Raw genomic sequence first — 26,572 nt, 5'->3', positions numbered from 1 at the left:
ATTAGCTAATTAGATTTAAAATCAATTAAGGCTATATTTGTAAATTTAGCTTATCTACACCATTAGCCATGTTTTTAAAATTAATTAAATAGGATAATTATGTCTTAATTATAACAATATGATCAATAATCCATGTCTTAATCTTACCAGTTTATCAAGTTTTACATTTTACCTTTCATGCATATATATACAAAGAGTATACATACGTGTATACACTGTATACACGTATAAGGCCTTCCCCCCTTTCCTTTCCTTTTAATCTGGATCCAGGCCTAGTCCATACCGGACTAACTTGGCCCAGAACGAACGTAAGAAGGGAAAAAGAGCCCTATACCCCTCACTCTTCACTTCCTCACACCAAACACACCCCTTTACTCATTCCTCTCTCCTCTCTCCTATTTCCTCATAAAACACTAATACCCGCCTCAAGATTCTTCTCTTTCTTGTCCAAAAATGGTAAGAAATTAGAGCGTGCAGAGTATTAACAAGCTGGGTGTGTCCATTTGCGTGAAACCATCAAGGTTTCAACCTCGATTTCACTATTTTTGTTCCAAACACGGTAAAACCTTTTCTCCTTTTACCTTTTCTTTGATTTTGGGTAAAAAATAAAACGATTTCTTGTGTATTTTCTGTTGTGTTGCACTTGTACGTCCTCATCTCTCATTGGTTGAACTCGAATCAACTGGATTGAGAGAGGACAAGCTCAGATCGAGCCGTTAGTCGTTGATATAGTTCGATCCAGACCATAGAATACGTTTTGCTAAGTTATTTTTGAGAAAATCTGTCTTGTAACACATCGTTGGTTTCACTATTTTTAATAGCTTTGGGGTTCTATAAATACAACTCCAACCTTACAAGTTAAACAAGTCTTGAATACCCAAGCAGAGCACAAAAGCTTAAAATTCGAGTTTCCACTTGAGTTTTGAGTTGTGCTTTAGTAACATTTTATACTTAGCTTCTAAAAGTTAGGTTTTTAGTCAAAAAAAAATTTATTCTCTTTCTTGTGTTTGGTTGAGTTCTAGGATTGGAAGCACTAGGGCTCTAAATTCGATCTTGTTCAGTGCTGCACACAAAAAAGGTTAGCTTTATCATTTTCTTCCCATTCATCTTGGAGACTGCGGCTCCCAATGTGAACACAAATCCGTTACCCAACCATGGGAACAACGGCGTCCATATGATTGAAAGGGACGAGGACTGGGAAGCTTGCAGAGCGTTAGTCCCCAGAGCAATTGAATCCCTCGAACAAATAGTGGCTTCCCTCACACTCCAGGACTTCCCCAGCTTCAAAGTTTTGATCCTAGCATCGGGAGCCCCAAAAGCTAGATCGAGGTTCAAAACTTTGGTCCCACTACCCATCGTAGCTCAAACAGCACAACAAATTGTACCCGCTCCCAAAGAGCCAATCACTATACAAGCAGCCATGGCTCAGGGAATGACCCGCTCAGGGAGATGTTACACCCCTGAGGAATTGGCTCAGAACGCTGCAAGAAAGAGAATACCCAAAAGAGAGAAATGATTGATGGAGAGGTCAAATATTTCTGGCGGTGTATGCAGCCAAAACACTATTCCATTATCGAGCATCTAAAAAAGACACTGGCACAAATATCAGTGTTATTATCACTGGCCAACTCCCCGTCGCACAGGCAGGCCCTCATGAGGGTATCAGATGATGCATACATACCACCTGGTACAAGCAGTGAGGACTTAGCCGGGCTAGTAGCCCACATCATCGGAGAACATAAAATCTGCTTCTCCAAAGAAGAATTGCCAATAGAAGGAACCTCCCATAATAGAGCTCTCAATATCACCGTAGAATGTCATGGCAAGGCAATAGGGAGAGGGCTTGTGGATAATGGATCGGGCCTCAACATCTGCCCCATCACCACATTAACACAACTCGGCTATGACAAGGGCAAAATCTGCCAGAGCGAGATAAATGTCCGGGGATTTGATGGGTCCAAAGTGATTCCTAGGGTGAAGTAGACCTACAGATCCAAGTTGGGCCCTCTCCTTCACAGTAGAAATCCAAGTCATGGCGATCACTGCCAACTACAATATGCTCTTGGGAAAACTCTAGATACATTCTGCTAGTGCGGTACCATCAACCCTACACCAGGCCATAAAGTTTGAATGGCAGGGCCAAGAAATTGTGGTCACAGCTGAAAAGGATACCCAGAAATATCCTTACAACATCATACATGTGATTGATGGAAGCCTCCGCAGATCAAACTTCCATGTGGTGCAATACATTAGGGCCACCCATTCAGAAGGGGAGGTCGACAAACCAATGCCAGTAGTCTACAGAATGATTGCCTCCACCATGCTAGGAAATGGTTTTGAAACGGGAAAAGGCCTAGGAAGAGATCTTGCAGGGATAACAGAGCCTGTGCCAATCCAAAAGATAATTACCACTTCGATCTAGGGTTTATTCCTAGCGAGGATGAGCTTACAAAGGCTATCAAGAGAGAACCTAGAACGAGAAATCTATCTTGTCCAATTCCAAGTTTGTACCAGTCATTTCCCAGAAATATGCCGATGCAGAATGGAGAAGAAGCTGATGGGGGTCTCGAGCTGCTATTTCGAGAAGAGGGATGCTACGCGATCATCGAGGAAAGTCAGGGGACGCCCACCATACGCAGCCTGAGGCCGGGAGAGCGCTTGAGCAATTGGACATCTACTTCCCTCTTGGCTCCTCGGTAGAGAGATGGATTTTTCTTAAAATCTCTTGCTAAAAGCGGCGACATCTATCGAGGCCTGAAAGATCGCTTTTTCTAAATTACTTCGTGATGTCTAAAAATGGAAATGGCCCGGTGTTGTTCCGGACCAGGACCACAGTTTGTAACCAATTACTCTTAAATTAATGAAAAGCCTCGGCCTATATAAACCACTGTTCTTATTAAATAACAAGCAGCAATAAAAAGTTTCTTAAATAAACCTCGCATAATGAACAATAATAAACCTAACTCTACTTTGCCTTGATTTTTCAGTAATAACAATAACTTAACAACCGAAAATGTCATGATGTGTCGTGAAACGAACGAAAAAAATAGCCAGCAAGAGTACGAGGAGTACGACAAAGCGACAATGATGCCAGAGGAACTGGTAGAAGAGTTGGAAGAATTAGAAGATAAGAAGAAGCCAAATATGGACGAAACTGAGGTAATCAACCTTGGTGACGAAGAGGATGTCAAAGAGACACGAATCAGTGCTCACTTGGGAGCACCACAGAAAGAAGAGCTCATAGCTCTGTTAAAGGAATATATGGATGTCTTCGCCTGGTCATACGCAGATATGCCAGGGTTGAGCACTGAAATTGTAGCCCATATATTGCCTATTAAGGAGGGCTTTGCTCCGGTCAAGCAAAAGACCCAAACATTCAAACCAGACATGAGTATCAAGATAAAGGATGAGGTAGAAAAACAAATCAAGTCTGGGATAGGGGAGGTAACATCCTACCCCACCTGGGTGGCCAACACAGTGCCAGTACCCAAGAAAGATGGGAAATTCCAAATCTGTGAGGACTACCGAGATCTCAATTGGGCCAGTCCAAAGGATAACTTTCCCCTTCCGAACATCCACATTCTCATAGATAATTGCGCCAAGCACGAGTTGTAGTCATTTATGGATTGTTTCGCCGGGTACCGTCAGATACTCATGAGTGAAGAAGACGCTGAGAAGATAACCTTCATCACCCCTTGAGGAGTCTATCATTACAGGGTAATGTCGTTCAGTCTCAAGAACGCCGGCGCCACATATATAAGAGCAATGACTATCCTGTTCCAAGATATGATACATCAAGAAATTGAAGTATATGTGGATGACGTCATCATAAAGTCAAGAGAAAGTTTAGAGCATACCACGCATCTGCGTAAGTTCTTCGACTGGCTTCGCAAGTTCAATCTGTAGCTAAACCTGGCAAAGTGCACAATTGGAGTGCCTGCGGGTAAACTGCTAAGGTTCATAGTCAGCCGTAGATGCATTAAATTAGACCCTACAAAGATCAAAACGATCCAGGAGCTGCCACCTCCCAAAAACAAGAAAGAAGTCATGAGCTTCTTGGGAAGGTTGAACTACATTGAGCTATTCATAGCTTAATTGACTGTGATTGTGGAGCCAATCCTTAAATTGCTCAAGAAAGACGCTCCCACAAATTGGACTGAAGAATGCTAAGAGGCATTCGACAAAATCAAGAAGTACCTCTCCAATCCTCCTGTCCTAGTGCCACCCAGGCAAGGGAGCCCTTTGCTACTGTAGCTGTCAGTATCAGAAAATGCTTTGGGTGCATGCTCGCCTAGCATGGTGAGGAAGGCAAAAAGGAACATGACATCTACTATCTGAGTAAGAAGTTCACATCCTGCGAATCACGATATACGCTCGTAGAGAAAACCTGTTGCGCCCTGACCTGGATTGCTCAAAGGCTGAGGCACTACCTGTCGGTGTTCACCATTCACCTTATATTCACCATTGAGATACATTTTCCAACAACCGATGCTTGTGGGAAAGTTAGCTAAAAGGCAGATGCTACTGAGCGAATTCGACATCATATACGTAGAGCAAAAGGTGATCAAAAGACAAGCCTTAGGCGACCTGCTGGCAGAAAGTCCAGTCGATGACGAACTCGATCCATTACAGACTTTCTTCCCAGACGAAGAAGTGATGACTATGGAAGAAGAGGTGGCAGAACCATACTCAGGTTGGAAACTGTTCTTCAATGGAACAGTCAAGTACAAAGGATCAGGCATCGGAGCAGTGTTGATATCAGAAACAGGACAACATTATCCGATGGCTGCAAAACTCAACTTCAGATGTACCAACAACATGGCCGAATACGAAGCATGTATTCTCAGCCTCAGGATGGCATTGGACATGGAGATACAGGAGTTGTTGGTAATTGAGGACTCTGATTTGCTCATAAATCAAGTGAAAGGAAATTGGGCAACCAAGAATGATAAAATACTCTTATATGCGAATCTGGTACAGAGACTGTGCGGGAGGTTCAAAAACATCGATTTTAGGCATACTCCGAGGGCTCAAAATGAGTTTGCAGAAGCATTGGCTACAATAGCCTCCATGATCCAAAGACCCCGAGAGTACTTACATTGATCCCCTAGAGATCACACTGAAGGAAGAACAGGCTCAGTGCGGCCACGTCGAGGCCAAGCCGAATGGCCAACCATGGTATGCCGACATCAAGGCATACTTAGAGAAAGGAGAGTACCCCCCAGAGAGTTTAGCGAATCAGAAAAAGACCATTAGGAGGTTGGCTAATGGGTTCTTATTGAACAAAGAAGTGTTGTACAAAAGGACACCTGACCTTAGGTTACTCAGGTGCGTGGACGCCAAAAAGACTACGACTAAAAGAGGTGCAGCAGGGGCATGCGGACCCCACATGAATGGATTCATCCTCGCCAAGAAAATCTTAAGGACATGATACTATTGGATGACCATGGAGCATGACTCCTCTAAATTCGTGCAAAAGTGCCATCAGTGTCAGATACACGGAGATCTGATCAACGTTCCCCCACAGAGTTATATGCGATGAGCTCGCCTTGGCCATTCGTAGCATGGGGAATGGACATCATCGGGCCCATTGAGCCATCAGCTTCCAATAGACATCGCTTCATCTTGGTTGCTATCGATTACTTCACCAAATGGGTGGAAGCAACTTCCCACAAGTCGGTAACCAAGAAAGACGTGGCTGATTTCGTTAAGAACAATCTAATATGCCGCTTCGGTGTGCCTGAGTCCATCATCACGGACAATGGAGCCAATTTAAATAGTTATGTGATGAAAGACATATGTGAACAATTCAAGGTAACTCACAGGAACTCTACTGCTTACCGACCACAGATAAACGGTGTTGTAGATGATGCTAATAAGAACATCAAGAGAATCTTGAGAAAAATGATCGACAGCTACAAGAATTGGCACGTACAGTTGCCTTATGCTTTGTTGAGGTACAAAACGACAACCCGAACGTCTACCGAGAAAACTCCATATCTCCTTGTCTACGGCACGGAAGCAGTCATACCCGCGGAAGTGAAAATCCCATCATTAGGGATCATCCAAGAAGCCGAGCTGAACGATGTAGAATGGGTCAGAAATCGCTATGAGCAGCTGGCCATGATCGACGAGAAAAGAATGGTGGCGGTATGCCATGGAAAGCTGTACAGACAAAGAATGTCTCGAGCCTTCAACAAGCGGGTCAGAGCCCGACTCTTTCAAATTAGTCAACTCGTACTCAAGCGAATCTTCCCTCATCAAGAAGAATACAAGGAGAAATTCGCGCCAAACTGGCAAGGACCGTACATAGTCAGAAAGGTACTTTCAGGAGGAGCCGTAGTCCTAGCCAAGATGGACGGACAAGAGTGGCCCAAGGCTATTAACGCAGACGCGCTCAAGAGATATTATGTTTAGGATTCCATTTGCTTGTAATCGCATTATTATTTCCTTGTAATCATACCTTTTGCTTGTAATCATACTTTGTAATAGAATAGGAAAAAACAAATCATCTATGTAATGAACTACGCAATGACCTGACTTCCCCACAATGGGATACGTAGGCAGTCCATATCGGACCCGGCCGCATTATTAGTAAAAAACCAAAACTCAATTTCTTCATTTTGAACTACGTTCGACCAGAATTCCTGTTGCGACAGGATACGTAGGCGCTTTCGAGCTCGGTCGTCATAAAAGAAAAATCCAAGAAACCCTTAGCAAACCTCAGAGACACTAAAGCAAAGAGAAATCAACAAGATCAAGCTATAAGAGTCGGCACAAGAGTCAGCCAGCGTCAACCCTACACTGGGGCAGAATTTTTTTGGGAGCCTAAAAAATTCCTACCAGAAACAGTCAACAAAGAAGATGGCAAAACAAAGCCATACACCGGGGCAGAATTTTTTAGGGAACCTCAAAAATTCCTACATATCAAGACAATGCAAGGGTCACTCAGATCAAGAACTGAAACTGGGACAGAATTTTTTAGAAGGATCTCAAAAATTCTACCAGTTCAGAGCTCAGCAATCGCATCTCCTGGAAGAATCAGAAGACCTCGTTTGAAGAAAACACACGTCAAGACACAAAAACGAAATAAATATTTCTTTTAAGGAAAAACAACGCGCATTTTATAAATTTTTACTCTAGATTTTCAAAACTAGCATAAGTATATCCTAAAACCATCTCTCGAAATACCAAGTCCAAGAGGGCTTAAAGGAGCGTCAGGAGGAGCTATTGGAAAGGGGGACAACGACACTAATCAGCCTCTTCGAAAACTCACAATTTTTCTGTTGATGCAGGTTTCTTAACAGGATAGCAGGTACGTCATCAACCGATTTACTCACAGCAAAAGAGAAAGGCAAACTCGGCCAGACGTCGAAGGATCAGGAGGTCACGGTAAAAAAAAAGGGTGATAAAGACACATCTGACCACGAGGGTCACGAAACAAATGGACAAAAGCATATTCGACTGCGAGGGTCACGAATAGAATGTAAGACAAAGACACATTTGACAAAAAGGGTCACACAAAGAATGAATGAGCATAAAGGCGTATCCGAACAAAATGGTCGCACAAAGATTGAAAGAGTGTGAAGACACTTCCGACCGAGAGGGTCACACAAAGAGCAAATGGCAAAGACGTATCAGGCCAAAAAGGTCACAATAAATGAGCGTAAAAAAAAGTTCGACCAAAAGGGTCATGATAAAGACAAAGGGGCATATCCGACCACGAGGGTCACAACTCACACTACGGACGAAAGAAAGATCATCCAGCCGCAAGGGCCATATTTGTCATCTGCATGCCGAGAGGGCCACTCATTCATTTAAATTGCCGAGAGGGCCATTCATACAAACAACCAAGAGGGCCATTCATACAAACTGCTGAGAGGGCATTCATACAAACAGCCGAGAGGGCCATTCATATAAACTGCCGAGAGGGTCATTCATACAAATAGCCGAGAGGGCCATTCATACAAACTGCCAAAAGGGTCATCTAGACAAACTGCCAAAAAGGCCATTCACTCAAAACAGCCAAAAGGGCCATTCATATCAAACAAGCCAAAAAGGGCCATTCATTCAAATAGCCAAAAGGGCTATTCATTCAAAACAGCCAAAAGGGCCATTCATATCAAACAAGCCAAAAGGGCCAGTCATTCAGAACAACCAAAAGGTCCATTCATATCAAACAAGCCAAAAGGGCCATTCATTCAAACAGCCAAAAGGGCAATTCAAATTAAATAAGCCAAAAGGGTCATTCATTCAAACAGCCAAAAGGGTCATTCATTCAAACACCACGAAGAATATCTGCAATGCTGTCAAATTCAGGAAACAGGTACACAACCGCCAGAAAGGAACCGGCTTGTTGAACCAGATTCAGATAAATTGCGGAGCAAACGTGAAACTTTTTCTTACGCAGCCGGTCAAGATAGGGTGCCCATGAGAGTCAAGCTCTCCGGCCAGGATTTGGAAGCCATCCAATTTCAGACTCATCCATAGTTTTGTCTGTTTTATTTTTCTTTACTAAAAACCGCGACCGGTCGGATGCACACCGGGAAATCTGAAGGCGTTCCCACATAAGGGATATGCTCTTCTCCAGCGAGTCGAACTACATGTGACCTGATTCCCAGAGACTAGGGATATGTAGTCGAGCTCAAGACCCGAGAGTCGGTCACATTCTAACAGCCGTCCAGAGAAACCCCTGTCACAACACCAGGAATCTCAGGATTTTCCTTCCAAATCACTTAAAAGTCCTTAGTTGAGTCGAACTACAACCGGCCTAAATTCTCGTATAGTCCGAGATATGTAGGAAACCTAGAAGCCAGGGTCCGGCCACGTATGTGAAAATTGCATGAAAATGAAAGGTAGAATGAGTCAGGTCAGTCAAAAATTAGGGTTAGTCAAATTTCGTTGCTCACACCGAAGGGACAGTTGTTGACATCTAATTTTTGACCTCTCATAATTTATTTTTATTACTTAAAGTCCTTTGATAATAGATAAAATGAGTCATGCCTCTTAAAAAGTTTAAATGATTTTTATAAGAATTGTTTCGGTTAACATTTTACCCCTTTAAATTGATGAAAGTGATTTTTATGACATTGCAAATTATTTAGGAATTAATTGACATTTATGAAATATTATGTTAGGATTAATAAAAAAAAAAACAAATTTGAATAATTATTAAATTATGGAAAAAGTCAAATTAAAAATAATTTATTCCCTTCAATCCAAGGAACTTGAGTAATTAAGAGAATTGACCATTTTGCCCTCAATTTTTAATTCTATGTGTTTGCATAATTGATTTAAATAAATAAATTATTTCGTGCTTAAATTAGGGTAATTAATCAATTAGAGGGTCATTATTGCAAATTGGTTTTAATTGCTAAATTTTTACATTATGGCCACAATTGGATTAACCAATTCATGGTTTAAGACAATTGGGGTCATTTTTGCAAAATTAGCTTATAAGTGACCTTGATTGAAATGACCAAATCCATTGGCAAATCAATTGAGGCCACTGGCGCAAATCTAGCTTTAATTGGCTAATTAGGATAAATAAGGCCATAATTGGATCGATTAATTAGATCAAGATTCACTAAGGACATTACTGCAATTAGCTAATTAGATTTAAAATCAACTAAGGCTATATTTGCAAATTTAGCTTATCTACACCATTTGCCGTGTTTTTAAAATTAATTAAATAGGATAATTATGTCTTAATTATAACAATATGATCAACAATCCATGCCTTAATCTTACCCGTTTATTAAGTTTTACATTTTACCCTTCATGCGTATACATACGGCAAGTATACATACGTGTATACAGTGTATACACGTATAAGGCCTTCCTCCCTTTCCTTTACTTTTAATCTGGACCGAGGCCCAGTCCATACCGGACTGACCCGGCCCAGAACGAATGTAATAAGGGCAGCAGAGCCCAATACCCCCTCACTCTTCACTTCCTCACACCAAACACACCCTTGTACTCGTTCCTCTCTCCTCTCTCCTATTTCCTCATAAAACCCTAATAGCCGCCTCAAGATTCTTTTCTCTTTCTAGTCCAAAAATGGTAAGAAATCAGAGCGTGCAGAGTTTTAACAGGCTGGGTGTGTCCATGTGCGTGAAACCATCAAGGTTTCAAACTCGATTTCACTATTTTCTTTCCAAACACAGTAAAACTTTTTCTCCTTTTACCTTTTCTTAGATTTTGGGTAAAAAATAAAATGATTTCTTGTATATTTTTTGTTGTATTGCACTTGTACGTCCTCATCTCTCATTGGTTGAACTCGAATCAACTGGATTAAGATAAGACAAGCTCAGATAGAGCCGCTCGTCATTGATATAGTTCGATCCAGACCATAGAATACGTTTTGCTAAGTTATTTTTGAGAAAATCTATCTTGTACCACTTAGTTGGTTTCACTATTTTTCATTAAATAGAACCCCAACCTTACAAGTTAAACAAGTCTTGAATACTCAAGCAGAGCACAAAAGCTAAAAATTTGAGTTTCCACTTGAGTTTTGAGTTGTGCTTTAGTAAAATTTTATACTCAGCTTCTAAAAAGTTAGGTTTCTAGTCAAAAAAATTTGATTCTCTTTCTTTTGTTTGGCTAAGTTTGAGGATTGGAAGCACAAGGGCTCCAAATTCGATCTTGTTCACGGCTACACATCAAAAAGGTGAGCCTTTATCATTTTCTTCCCTTTTAGTTTAAGTTTAGTTTCTGTTTAAATGTATGCTTAAATTCTGATTAGCAAAATGTTTAGCTAGTTGTTAATATGATGTTTGTAAAATGATTAATGTGGTTAGTAGTGGCATTTGTGGGGAAAATGGCACAAAAATCCTCAGTTCATGCCTAATATGATGCTTAGCTAGTCATTTAATAAGGTTTTCTTTGTATAAAAAGGGCTTACAGTAACTGAACATTAACTCAACTTGGTAGTGTGACACTGATGTTGTTTTGAACCCTCAAATGAAACTTGAGTGTTGTGCAATACTTTAATGTAACGACCCGTTTGGTCGTTATAGTTCTTTTAGCACTTTCGCCCGTTCCCGAGCATTGATTGACTCACTTTTGACTTGAGGGGACCGTTGACACACTTCCGGAGGTGTTTAGACTTGATTCGAGAAACTTTGAGAAAAATATAGACTTGAAGTGAAAAAGGACCCGAGATTGACTTTTGGGTAAACGGACCTTCTTCGGAATCCTGTTGATTTCGAGAGGTCCGGATAGTCGTTTAGAACTTGTGTGTGCATTTGGTTCAGTTCCCAATGCATTCGAATGCATTTCGGGATGCTGGATGGAAAATGAGAATTAAGGAATCAACGGCATCGGTGGGGACTAAGTATCGGTGAGTAGATGGTCTCGGGAGTTAGTCAAAAATCGGATCGAAGGAAAATATTGGGCCTTCGGCACCAAAGACCTCTCAATGGCGACACACATTTGAGGCCGCTGAAGCGGTACAAGCAATTTAGACTTGACCGCTAAAGCGGACTAAGTAGCGGGTGACGAGCAGTTAAATCCATTAAATGAGTCTTAAATGAATCTTAGACCCTCATTATTTCATATCTCGATATTGGAGCTTGGGAAAGCTATTCGTGGAGACAAATTGAAGGAATTCTTGGAGGTAAACCTTTGTCTAATCCTTTACTCCTCGTTAATGTAACACCTCGTAGCTTCGGATGAAGGTTTGACTCATAAGATGATAATATAATTTAACTAATATGAGGGTTATAGGAAGTGTTTTGAAAACTAATCAAGTCATAAGGAATGTCTTTGGGCAAAGCAAAGTTGGAAGCCACTCTACGGGGCATGCTTGCAAGTGAGTTTGTAGAAGGTCTTACTTCCAATGACCATAACCCCTTTATTAATTAGTAATTTGGGAAAACTTCCTAAATGAAAATTTTAGCCCTTTGAAATACCTTTCCAACGGTATATTATAGGGGTCAAGGGGACATCCGTACAAAAAGTTATGGCCATTTTTTACTGAAGGATTATAGAGCAGTCCGTTCACTGGTCATGTTATACGAACTGGTTATACGGCCCATATAATTTTATACGGACCGTATAACTCCTCCGTACTTCAAGAAACCTCAACCCAACGTTCTGTTTTGTGCCATGATAAAATATGGTCATATTATACGGACCGTATAACTTTATACAGACCGTATAATATGTCCATATAATTTCCACCTCACTTTTGTATAAATTCAAGCCTTGAGTTCTTTGATTTCATTATTCACAATTCCAAGCCCTAGCAACAATCCAAAACATAAGGTAAGTCAATCCAAACCCTTCCAACTCAATTCTAACATATACTCTAATAATCTAAGCAAGAAATCATTGTTCCTAATCTAGGTTTTCAAGAAAACCCATCTCAAGGTTCAAGAATCAAGATTTAGGAAATCTTCTCCAAAATTCAAGTCTTTAATTCAAGTTTTGGAGCAATTAAGGTATGTAGAACTTCCATCCACATGTGGGAACCTCTACGTTCTTCCCCATGCTTCGTTTCTTGATATCCATGAAGTTCAAACCCTAGGGCATTAAACCCAACATATTGGTAGCCCATAGTTATGTATTTATGTATATGAATTTTGTATCTATATTCGTTATTGTATTCCTAATCTTCCATTATGGTTATTAGGAACCCTAGCTTAATCCATGAATCATGAATTCTTCCTCATGTGTTCTCATTATGTTTATATGAAACTTTATGATTTTTATCTAGCAAGTTACAAGCATGTTTTCAAGTCAAATATATATATAATCATGAACTATTGTTATTACTCATGAATCAAGAACATGTTTGCAAGACTATGACAAGTTATCTCATGAAACCATATTACAAGATATTTCATGAAACCATGTTTCAAGTTATTTCACGAAAATCATGGGCTTCTTAGCCAACTACATCATGTACATGTTTTTGGGATTTGCTTAGTTAACCGAGAAGGCTCAGTAAAGCCTGAAACTACGTAGCCACCGTAGGATAAGGGTTGTCAGCAAGGAGGCAACACCTTCATTATGCAGTTTGGATCCTTACATGCTTATTATTACTTAAATCTCATATCCCCGCAAGATGTGATATTCTTGCTAGTAGGACGCAAGTACCGAACATGTTGTCGGTTATACTATAGCATTCCCCACGTTACAAGCGCTTTTATATACATGTATTTCCATTGATTTCGTTTTCTGACTTTACTCACGTTTCATGCTCATGTTCAAGTTATATGCAGTTTCAGTTCATGTCCTATACCTATGTTGTGCCATGTTATTTATTTCAACAGGTTTTACATACTAGTACTATTCACCATGTACTAACGTCCCATTTTCCCGGGGCCTGCACTTCACAGTGCAGATACCGGCTTTCAAGAGCATACACCTACGCAGTAGGATCACCTCGGTTATCAGCTTATTGGTGAGCCCCACTCCTCTCAGGGTTCAACATGGAGTCTGCATTCGTATTCAGTTTATGGTAGTCCAGGGCCATGTCCTGGTAGTTTGTATCCAGACATGTTTTAGAGGTTTCCTAGACAGATGTTAGTTCACAGAGTCAATTATGCTTTCATGTTTGCAGACTATTACGTTTTCATGATTTTTCATGCTATGAGATAATTTCAAGACTTTATTCCGCAATTACATTTTCATGATTCATTTAAATTGCATCATATAGATTATATTGTTTTGATGACCATGTTGACAAGCAAGCCATGAGGTTCGCTCGGACACATACAAGCAAGGCCCGAGTGCCATTTTACGCCCAGGCCATGGTTCGGGGCGTGACAGTTAATCACAATCATCTTAGATTTTTCCCTTCCCTTTTCAATCCCTTAGAAATGGAATTTGAAGGAGGGTTTTAGGAGATTTTTCTCTAAGATTATACTTGATAAATTGATGATGTTAATGTTAAAATGTGATGAATCTAAGCTTAGTAAGCCCATATCTTTCACTTTTAATGTTGAATTTCGGATTTGGAGAATTAGGGTTCATACTCAATTTGGGGGTTTTTACTTGAAATAAAATTTGGGACAATTCTTGAGTTAAATCAACAATTAATGATTGGGTTATGATTACCTAGGATTCAATTTGGTATTTTACCCCAGAATTGTTTGTTTTGCCCTTGTGGGCTCGTTCCTTAATTTCTAGGGTTAAAATGGACCTAATTGATATCATAGCAATATTAGTATCATTCTCCATGATTTCTAATTTAGAATTCGATTATGCTTAAACTACTTTGGCTCTGAGCTTCAGAGGAAGGGAAAGGCGATAGAGTGACTTGTTAGTGTTGCAGTTCGGCAGTCCAGGTATGTTATGGCTTACCTCTAGTGAGACTATGTATAGCGAATCACATATTTAGAATATAATGTTGGAGACAGCATGGAACTTTCGAGTATGAAGTTGGGTTGGATATTTCCTTAGGTTGGGCCCTGATATGTGTTGGGACTAGCCACCCCGTTATGTGTGTTTATTGTTCCATTTTGATGGTTGATGCTACGAGTAGTGGTAAATATCAGAATCTGTGTTACTATCTTGACTGAGATATGGTTGACATATCATTGTTGGTATTTGCATTGCGATACATTGTTGACACAACCGTTGTTGGTACTAGTAATATTGATATATTGTTGGCATACCCTTGATGGTATTGTGATATGATACATTGATGGTGTACCGCTTCATGATACTTGTGATATTAAACTTGATTGTTGATACTTGATGTATGCATTGCACTCATTCTCACACATTCATGAAGCATGGCCGATACCCGGTGATGATCCGGTATCGTTAATTGAGTAAATTGATATTTGATAAACTCCTTATTTGAGTGATTGTAAAGGCCGATGTTCGAAGATCCATTCCGTAATCGTTGATTGTATGAAACTGATGTTTGATAAACTCTTTTACTTGAGTGATTGTGAGAAGGCCTATGTCCGAGGTTCAATTCCGGAGTCGTTGATAAGTATAATGCATACATTCCCTCATATTCGTGATGCATGGCCGATAGCCGGTAATTATCTGGTATCGTTGATTGAGCGACTCTTTTACTTGAGTGATTGTGAGAGGCCGATAACCAGCGATCTATTCAGGCATCATTGTTGCATGGCCGATTCTGATGTTATTCCAGAATCGTTGTTAGTGCATGGGCTAAGCGGGTCCCCCAGGGAGGTGTCATTGAGACTCCCCCTGTGAGCAATTAGCTAGGGTCCCGTCTGTCTGTTGGGCAAAAATTCGAGATGGGAGGCACTTAGACTTCACGAGTTACACTGGGTTGTGCTACCGAGACGTCGATATTTTCGTTCGGAGTACGTGTGTACACCTTATTTGCATGGCATCACATCTCATCCTTTCCATTATTGCATTGCATTACATCGGCTTGATTTCGATTCGTGGTGATTGATTGTGATGATTGGATTGGATATATATATATATATATATATATATATATATATATATATATATATATATATATATATATATATATACACACACACACTTCGGACTTGGTGTAGTTGGGTTTAGAGGCTTTACGTAGGCGATGACGAACACTTGGTTGTGAACTTATTATCTATACTTGTTGGATTCCTTACTATCTACTTATTTTTACTTGTTTGTCTTGGCACCGCACTTGCGGCATTCTTTTATGAATGCGGTATCGAGTCGGATCTCGCTCGACTCGTGGTTGATCGACTCTTCAGCTTCCGCTTGAGTTTTCCAGGGTGAGCATGGCGTCCGTTGACCTCGGAGACTCTTCTATTACTTATGTCTTGCTTTCCATTTAGAGACATGATTTGAGACTACTTATGTATTATTATTCAGACCTTTAGTATTCAGATTTAGATGCTCTTGTATGACTAGACCAGATACTGGGGTGGATTTCATTTACTTCCGCACTTGTTAACATTATATTATATTGTGAGACTTACGTTATTTTACTTTCTTTCGCTATTTTCTACTATTGTGAATGTTGAGTTAAGGGTTTGCCTACCAAGGTCGGAAAGGTAGGTGCCTGCATTGGTATCGGACCTAGAGCTCTTTAACTCAAAGTGTCGTTCTCTGGATTGACGATAGCTGGACAGGACTATGGGACATTTAGGAAATCTCACCTTTTTTCTTTCCGGGCTACTTTATTCAAATTGGTATTCGTGTTTCGACTCGACTCCCTTTTAGGACTGTTTCTCTTGTGGAGAGGTTGGGCATGTTTCCAGGAGATATCCCCGACCTAGACGGTGGCCCCCGGCAGCCGCCAAGGACTCCTGTATCATCCGGTGGTCGAGGAGGGACTTCTCATAGAGGTGGTGCTCAGTCAGGCCGCGGTACTTCCCATGGTTCTAGAGATGGATCCCAGTCAGCTAGAGGTGGTACTCAGAGTGCGAGAGGAGGATCCCAGACTGGGCGTGGTGGAGCCCATTGTTACTCATTTCCTGGTAGGCCCGAGGCAGAGGCCTCAGATGTTGTGATCTCAGGTTTTCTGACGAAATCGTTATTTAAAATAGAGCAGCATCTGCGTTATTTGATCTGGATCCACTTATTCGTATGCATCTGTATTTCATGCCGTTGGTTGGGATTTACCCTGTGATAGCATAGATATACCTGTTCATGTGTCTACTCCAGTCTATGGGGGCTTCTGTAGTTGTTGATCGAGTTCTATGGTTGAGGGCCCAAGGCCCGTGCTTTTTAGTTACTTTTATAGGGTATGATACCTAGGTAGATTTGATGATTCGGCCCTATGGTGGACTTTGATATTATATTGGGTATGTGTTCTCTAGCTTTCTTGTATCATGCGATCTTGAGGACGACTCATTTTACGCTCTTGTGGAGAGGTTGGGCATGTTTCCGATATGCGCCTAGGCACGGATATCGACGGCATTCTGAACGGTTGGTCGAGAGGTACTCACCGTAGAGGTGGTGCTCGGTCGAGGAAGTAGCGATCCGAAGGATCCCGAGATTACTTTCCGGTGCGGAAGGGATCCCGGGCGTGGTGGAAATTTTACACCGTAGGGGTGTTTAGATCTCGAGGTCACCAATTGACGTATTACGTGATATACATCACTATTGCATTTCCACCCTTTGGTTGGGATTTACCACTGTGATAGCATAGATATCTGTTCATGTGTCTACTCCGGTCGGAGAATTACGTAGTTGTTGATCGATCTACGCATCTTGTTTAGTTACTTTTATAGGGTATGACACCTAGGTAGATTTGATGATTCTGGATATGGTGGACTTTGATATTATATTGGGTATGTCCTAGCTTTCTCCTTATTATGCGATCTTGGTGTCATCACATCATAGTCACATTAGTCATCTTGGGCATTCCTAGGCTTGAGTGGAGAGAGCTACTCACCTCTAAGAAGATTATTTCTTGGTTGAAGAAGTTAGTAAGTAAGGGTGTTTAGCATATTTGGCCCGTGTTAGGTCCTATTAGTGCATTTCCCTTTGAGTCAATTAGATTGTCGGAGTGAGTTCATGGAAGTATTTAAGTCAAATTTGTTATGTGAAATCGTGACATTGATTTTACGTATGGTGGACCATGGGTACTCGTACTATTTTCATCCCGCTATGTCGGATGACACCTGCGAGTTAAGGAGAGCTTAGGGAGCAATTACGGGATTTATTGAAAGGGGTTCATTAGGCCAGAAGCGTCTCCCGCAGGTGCTCTAATGTTATTTGTGAAGAAGAAAGATGGGACCATGAGTAGTATTAATTCTTGCGTAAGGTCTGATGATCTATTTGATGATGTATTTGACCGGCAAGGTGCTTCAGTGTTTTCTAAGATTTATTTACGTTCCGTCTATCACCTGTTGAAGATTAGGGCGGAGGATATTCCGAAAACAGCATTTTCGGACTAGATATGGCCATTATGAGTTTCTAGTGATGTCTTTCGGGCTTACCAATGCCCCAGCTGTACTTATGACCTTGATGAATGGCATCTTTAGGCCGTTCCTTGATTCTTTTGTGATTGTGTTTATTCATGACATCTTGGTGTATTCCAAGAGTAGAGTGGAGCATGAGAGCCATCTTCGTACCGTCCTTGGGTTGTTGAAGAAACATAGCCTATTTGCGAAATTTTCTAAGTGTGAGTTCTGGTTAGAGTCTGTGGTATTCTTTGGTCATGTGGTGTCCAAAGAGGGAATTATGGTTGACCCACATAAGATTGAAGCTGTGAGGGGTTGGGCGAGGCCCACTACTATTACCGAGATTCGTAGTTTTGTGGGTTTGGCAAGTTATTACCGTCGTTTTATGAAAGGTTTTGCTGCCATTTCTTCGTCCCTGACCAGATTAACTCAGAAGGATGTTCCCTTCCAGTGGACGGATGATTGTGAGGAGAGTTTCAAAAGCTCAAGCTTTTTTTGACCATAGCCCCGATCCTAGCCTTACTTGTGGAGGGCAAGGACTTCGCGGCCTATTGTGATGCTTTCCGTATGGGGTTGGGTGCGGTGTTGATGCAGGAGGGTAGACTGATAGCTTATGCTTCCGTCGGTGAAAGTTCATGAAAGAATTACCCACTTCATGATTTGGAGTTGTTGGTCATAGTCTTCGCCTTGAATCTTTGGAGGCATTACTTGTATGGTGTCCATTGTGAGGTTTTTACCTATCACCGTAGCCTTCAGCATGTGTTTACTTAGAGAGATCTTAATTTTAGGAAGCGCCGATGGATGGAGTTCCTCAAGGACTATGACTTCTCTATTCTGTATCACCCTGGTAAAGCCAATGTGGTGACTGATGCCTTGAGTCGCAAGGCAGTGAGTATGGGGAGTTTAGCTCGGCCGAATTTTCGAGCGTACGACGTGGCCATATGGAGGTTCGGACTACAATAACGGTTCGTCCGTCTCGACATTTCGACCTAGAAGAGCGGTGATTTTGGCTTGTATAGAGGCGAGATCATCGTTATTGGATCGGATCAAGGCTCATCAATTTGAGGATTCTCAGTTAAGCAAGATCCGAGATAGGGTGTCGAGAGGGGAGGCCAAGGAGGCCGTGATTGATTCTGAGGGCATTCTAAGAATTAGAGAACGCGTATGCGTTCCTCGTGTTGGTGATCTGATTCAGTTGATCTTATCTGAGGCCCATAGCTCTCGCTATTCCATTCATCCGGGGAGTGACTAAGATGTCCGTGACCTCGAGCGACGCAATTAGTGGCGGCGCGTATGAAGAGGATATAGTTGATTTTGTGGCTAAGTATGGAAATTGTCAACGAGTAAAGTATGAGCACCGGCGACCGGTGGGGGTGTTTCGGAGGATGCCCATTCCCAGTGGAAGTGGGAGAGGATTACCATGGATTTTGTCACGGGTCTTAGAAGACCCTTGGCAAGTTTGATTCTATTTGGGTGATAGTGGATCGATTGACTAAGTCCGCTTACTTTGTTGCGGTTCAGGTTTCTTATACCGCGGAGAAGTTAGCCAAGTTGTATATTTGGGATATTGTGAGATTACACGGGATCCCTATTTCTGTTGTATCTGATCGGGGTACTATCTTCACTTCCCGATTCTGGAGAGCATTTCATGATGAGTTGGGTACCCAATTAGACTTGAGTACAGCTTTCCACCCCCAGACCGATGGCCAGTCCGAGTGGACCATTCAGGTGCTCGAGGACATGTTGAGAGCGTGTTTTATTGAATTTGGTGGTCATTAGGATCAGCACTTGCCCTTGGTGGAGTTTGCATACAACAACAGCTATCCTTCGAGTATTGGTATGACGCCTTTTGAAGCCTTATATAGTAAGAGGTGTAGATCTCCGATTGGTTGGTTCGATGGTTTCGAGGCTTGATCTGGGAGCATGGATCTATTGAAAGGGTCCCTTGATAGAGTAAGAGTTATTCAAGCCAGACTTGTGGCGGCTTAGAGCCGACAAAAGATGTATGCGGATCGGATGGTTCGGGATTTGAAGTTTGCTATTGCTGATCAGGTTCTCTTGAAGGTTTCACCCATGAAGGGTGTTATGAGGTTTGTTAAGAGGGGAAAGTTAAGCCCTAGATACATTGGCCCATTTGAGATCGTGGACTGTATAGGTGATGTAGCTTATGAGTTAGCATTACCGCCAGGTTTGGCATGAGTTCACCCGGTCTTTCATGTTTCAATGCTGAAGAGATACTATGCCGACAATACCTACATTATCAGTTGGGATTCTATATTTCTTGATGAGAATCCGACTTATGAGGAAGAGCCTATCGTGATCTTGGATAAGCAGGTTCGAAAGTTGAGGTCTAAGGAGATTGCTTCTGTGAAAGTGCAATGGAAGCACCGTCCTGTGGAAGAGGCTACTTGGGAGACTGAGTCTGATATGCGTAGCCAATATCCCCAGTTGTTCACTGATTCAGGTATTTTCCTACTTTCCTTCTTTTCTTTGCTAGAGGACGAGCAACGGTTCAATTGGTATCTGATGTAACAACCCATTTGGTCGTTATATTTCTTTTGGCACTTTCGCCCGTTCCCGAGCATTGATTGGCTCACTTTTGACCCGAAAGGACCGTTAACACGCTTCCCGAGGTGTCTAGACTTGATTCGGGCAACTTTAGGAAAAATATAGACTTGAAGTGAAAAAGGGTTGACCCGAGGTTGACTTTTGGGTAAACGAACCTTCTTCAGAATCTTGTCGATTTTGAGAGGTCCGGATAGTTGTTTAGAACTTGTGTGTGCATTTGGTTCGGTTCCCAATGCATTAGGATGCATTTCGGGACGTTGGATGGGAAATGGAAATTAAGGCATCGGTGGTTGACTCGGTCAACGAGACCTCCATTGGAAATTTTGAGGCCACAGGCGCATTCGTAGCGCGTTTTTATGTGGGACTAAGTATCTGGTATGAGAGCAAATGGTCTCGGGAGTTAGTCAAAAAATCGGATCAAAGGAAAATATTGGGCTAAAGTTTCTGGTGTCTGATGCCTGCTTTAGCGGCACCAGCACCGCAACGGCGGCACTGCTGGGGCGGTGGACCTGCCGCTGAAGCGGTACGAGCCATTTAGGCTTGACCGCTAAAGCGGTCAGGTGGCCGCTGGGGCGATCACAGTACCGCTGTAACGGGTGACGGGCAGTTAAATCCATTAAATGAGCCTTAGACCCTCATTATTTCATATCTCGATATTGGAGCTTGGGAAAGCTGTTCTTGGAGACAAATTGAAGGAATTCTTGGAGGTAAAACTTTGTCTAATCCTTTACTCCTCTTTAATCACAATCATCTTAGATTTTCCCCTTTTTTTTCAATCCCTTAGGAATGGAATTGGAAGGAGGGTTTTGGGAGATTTTTCTCTAAGATTATGCTTGTTAAATTGATAATGTTAATGTTAAAATGTGATGAATCTAAGCTTAGTAAGCCCATATCTTCCACTTTTAACGTTGAATTTCGGATTTGGAGAATTATGGTTCATACCCAATTTGGGGGTTTTTACTTGAAATCAGATTTGGGACAATTCTTGAGTTAAATCAACAATTAATGATTGGATTATGATTAACTAGGATTCAATTTGGTATTTTACTCGCGAATTTCCTGTTTCTCCCTTATGGGGCCGTTTTCCCAATTTTTAGGGTTAAAATGGACTTAATTGATATCATAGCAATATTAGTATCATTCTCCATGATTTCTAATTTAGAATTCGATTATGCTTAGACTACTTTGGTTCTCGAGCTTGGAGGAAGGGCAAGGCGATAGGGTGACTTGTTGGTCTTGCGATTCGGCGGTCCGGAGGTTATGGCTTACCTCTAGTGAGACTATGCATAGCGAATCACATATTTAGAATATAATGTCGGAGACAACATGCGAACCTTCGGGTATGAAGTTGAGTTGGATATTGCCTTAGGTTGGGCCCTGATATGTGTTGGAACTAGCCACCCCGTTATGTGTGTTTAATGTTCCATTTTGATGGTTGATGCTATGAGTAGTGGTAAATATCAGAATCTGTGTTGCTATCTTGACTGAGATATGGTTGACATACTGTTGTTGGTATTTGCATTGCGATACATTGTTGACGTAACTGTTGTTGGCACTAGTAATATTTATATATTGTTGGCATACCCTTGATGGTATTGTGATATGATACATTGATGGTGTACCCCTTTGTGGTACTTGTGATATTGAACTTGATTGTTGATACTTGATGTACGCATTGCACTCATTCTCACACATTCATGATGCATGGCCGATATCCGGTGATGATCCGGTATCGTTGATTGAGTAAATTGATATTTGATAAACTCCTTATTTGAGTGATTGTAAAGGCCGATGTCCGAAGATCCATTCCGAAATCGTTGATTGTATGAAACTGATGTTTGATAAACTCTTTTACTTGAGTGATTATGAGAAGGCCGATGTCCAAGGTTCAATTTCCTTCATATTCACTGGAGTCGTTGATAAGTGCATTGTAGAGACATACATTCCCTCATATTCATGACGTTGTTGGTGCATGGCCGATAGCCGATAATTATCTTGTATCCTTGATCGAGCGACTTTTTTACTTGAGTGATTGTGAGAGGTACGGGACATGGATCGATCAATCTATTCCGCATCGATTCATAGTTTGATTGCATGGCCGATTTCGATGTTATTCCGGAATCGTTGTTAGTGCATGGAATCCATGGGTCCCCCAAGATGGTGTCGATGAGACTCCCCCTGTGAGAAATTAGCTAGGGTCCCATCTGTCTGTTGGGCAAAGATCTGGAACGGGTGGCACTTAGACTTCGCGAGTCACACTGGGTTGTGCTACCAAGACATTGATATTTCCGTCCGGAGTATATGTGTACACCTCATTTGCATGGCATCACATCTCATCCATTCCATTATTGTGACATTGCAGAATATATATATAGTCTTGATTTCGATTCATAGTGATTGATTGTAATGATTGGATTGGATATATATATATTTCGGACTTGTGTACTATTCGGTTTAAAGGCTTTACGTAGGCGAATAGTGATCTTAATGCTTGTGACAATTGGTTGTGATCTTATTATCTTATACTTGTTGGATTCCTTTCAATTTGCTATCTACTTATTTTTTCGAATTGTGTTATCTATGCTCAATTTGGTCGCCTACCGATGATGCTACTACCTCGTACTATTGTTTGTACTGACTCTACACTTCTACATTCTTTTATGAATGCATGTCCATACGTCGTTGTGGATCTATTTTACTATTATTTCTCGACTCGGGGAGGATGAGGCGATCGACTCTTCTTAAGTAGCCTTCCACTTGAGTTTTCCAGGGTGAGCATGGCGTCCGGCCGACGTCGGAGACTTTTCTATTACTTATGTCTTGCTTTCCATTCAGAGATATTATTTGAGACTACTTATGTATTATTATTCGCACCTTTAGTATTCGGAAATTTAGATGCTCGTTTAGGGGTTCTATGACCGGTTTGACGTAGGGTTTTGATTTAAGTCGTGATAATATTTCATTTACTTCCGCACTTGTTAACATTATATTATATTGTGAGACTTACGTTATTTTACTTTGTTCCACTATTTTCTACTATTGTAAAATGTTGAGTTAAAGGTTCGCCTACCGAGGTGGGAAAGGTAAGTGCCCACATGACCTAGGCTGAAATGGATCGTGACATTTAAGCATTTAGAATATTATATATATGGTCCTGAACTTAATGACTTGAGTCTAGATTAATGGGTAAACAAGCCTAGCCTCACATGAGCCAATTATCTATCTTTAATTCAGTATTGTGTATTGACCAAGGTTACAACTATAAAAGGGAATATAGGATCATCTAAGCATGTTTAAATTTATATGATTACTGTTGTTGATATGAAGGGACTATTCAGAGGTAAAACTAGTAATGATCTCAATTAATACCATTGAGAGATTGAATAGTGATCTTAATGCTTGTGACCTGCTTTTACTTATGATCATGTGCATCCTGTTCTCTCCAATCTGTGCATCTGCATCTTGTATCTTAGAACTTGTTTCCTTTTGATGTTGACTGAGTCTTTGATTTGAGGACACAACTGTGCAAGTCAATTTGCTTATAATCATACCATGCCTATTTGTTTCAGTTCTGTTTTGATTATGCTACATCTATGCAAGTCAATTTGCTTAGGATCATACCATGCCTACTTGTTTCAGTTCTGCTTTGGTTATGCTACATCCATGTTGCAATCTGCTTTTGTCCATATTATGCCTATTTGTTTTGTTAGAATGCGCTTTCGAGTTGGGTTTTCCTTGGCTATTTTGGCTTTGACATTTGTGTGTGTCAATTCCTCCTATCGTCATCATACATTGCTTATTTGTCCTAGTTATTTTTAAATACCAACGTCATACATATATATAGATAATTTAATATGAAGGTACTATGTCCATACGTATCAATTTGTACAATACCTATATGTGATTGTGGAATTCTATTTTACTATTATTTCTCCAATTTGCATTGTGCTATTAAATTGCTTGGCTTAGATTGGGAGGTCTCCACGTCCTTAAGTTTTACCATGAATGGTGGACTTGGGGACTTGTTCCGGAAATATCTTTTCAACATACATCTCTAGAACATTAATGAATACTAAATCACGATATTCTTCGGCGATCCCAAATAATCACTCAAAGATTCATCATCGTTGATATGTGCATGCCATAACGCCCGAGGTTCATGAAATCTCGGTGGGTGTAGATTCTTGTGTAATGACTAGTGTTTCATAACTTAAAGTTGTTGGAAATTTAACATGGGCTTTTGGTTTGATACTATGACTTCCTCTCTCCCCCACCCCCCTTAGGCCCCTCCCAACATTCAAGTTAAATAAATTCCGTCTAACGTATTGTCCCTTATAGTGCGCATTAAATTGGGAGCCCAATAACATATATACAAATACTTTAATCGCATGATGCGTGGTGTGTTGTCAAATGAATTTGATATTCATACATGTGTATAGTTATATATATGCGATAAGTCAAATCGAAAATATAGACTAAACAGTCCCTTTTGTTGTCTTTTTCCTTAAATTCACCGCATGGCCATTTGGGTTGAGTATTAAAACAGTTTTGCCCTTTCAACACGGGGCGTTGGGCCGAGGCCCAACAAAAGCGCGTGAAATGTAAATATCTTCACATTTTTTATCGAGTCCAAAGAAAGAAAGGAAAGCTAATATATATATTGTACGCGTTTTATATAAAATATTGATATTTTGGGATTTTAAAACATGACAATCTTGCATGGAAAAAACGTGAAAATGACCAACTAGGGGGCATGGTACGCCCCTAGTCTCCCTCCGCCTTTATTTAATTATTCATGCCTTTCTTTTATTTTTAATTTTGTTTTAATTGTATTTATAAACTTGTAAAAACTCTATTATAGTGGAATCTTTATGTTTTGAACTAGCCGTCTTAGGACAACAGTGCCTACGCCATTTCGTAGACTTTAGATCCCCAAATGATTTTCAAAACCCGGATTAAATATAACGATTTTAAAACGCAGTGATAACAAATGATTCTTTTTCATAATATAAGTTTAATGAAGGGCAAATGATTTGGCATATCTAAGTGCTAACAAACTACTCAAAAATACATAAACCTGTTTTCTGCAAATGAGGGATAAAGGATTTTTTTTAAAAATAAATTACAATGGTTTTGGAAAACGAAAAAATGTTTTTCTAATAGAAGTAAAAGCCGATTTGGCATTTGAACAAAAAATACATAAACACATTTTACGAGTGATTTTTTTTTTTTAAATAAATTACAATGGTTTTGGGTAAGTTTTTCTATGGTAAAAACAAAGATTTTTGGGCCAAGTCCCCCTGACCTCTCCTTTTTAGAAAAAGTGTAACAAGAATTTGGGCTAAGCCCATTAAAATACCACTTTGGTAAAAGACATGTTTTTGACCTAAGTCCAGTTTTAAAATAAAAATTCAGTTTTGTTACATATATATATATATATATATATATATATATATATATATATATATATATATATAATCACAAGTCAAAACTAAATCATTTTCTATAAACCGGACTATTTCAAAAAATAGATGAAACATATTTGTGAGAACAAAGTTTTGGACTAAGGCGTTCCAATGTATTATATGAGTTGACCCGAGACAAGGTGTGGGATTAAGCATGAACTGAAATGGCCAAAAGCATTTTGACCATTTCATAAACAAGATATACTATCCTTATACATAAAAGGAGCCTATTCTTACCCGGATATAATAAATCCGAACCTAAAATACCCTATATATAAAGGGGATATATTCATTTTTTTTTTTAAAAGCCAAATAATATGCAAGCAATGACAATCTTTTATAAATGCAGGAAATAAACACTAAAGAAACAGTTCATGCAAATACTCATACATTGGAATTCGAAGGTCAACTATATAGTACGGATCCTTAACACTAGGGTGCCTAACACCTTCCCTAGGAGACCACCAGAACCCTTACCTAGAACTTTGGATTACGAAGGCTTTTCCACTGTATACGAATAAATCCTTCGAAACTGGTTTTCCTAATTTCCTAAAAATTAGGTGGCGACTCTTTTTAAAACAAAGTCCGAAAGAGCACCAATAAGTTCGAAGTAGCTTTCCGAGCGCTAACCCCGCCCGCGAAATGTGAACCGCTACAGTTGTCTTTTGCTAATTTCTATTCTTTTCTCTTGAG

Source organism: Lycium ferocissimum, chromosome 5 (assembly GCF_029784015.1).
Source record: "Lycium ferocissimum isolate CSIRO_LF1 chromosome 5, AGI_CSIRO_Lferr_CH_V1, whole genome shotgun sequence".
NCBI lineage: Eukaryota > Viridiplantae > Streptophyta > Magnoliopsida > Solanales > Solanaceae > Lycium > Lycium ferocissimum.
This window is presented reverse-complemented; position numbering follows the sequence as displayed.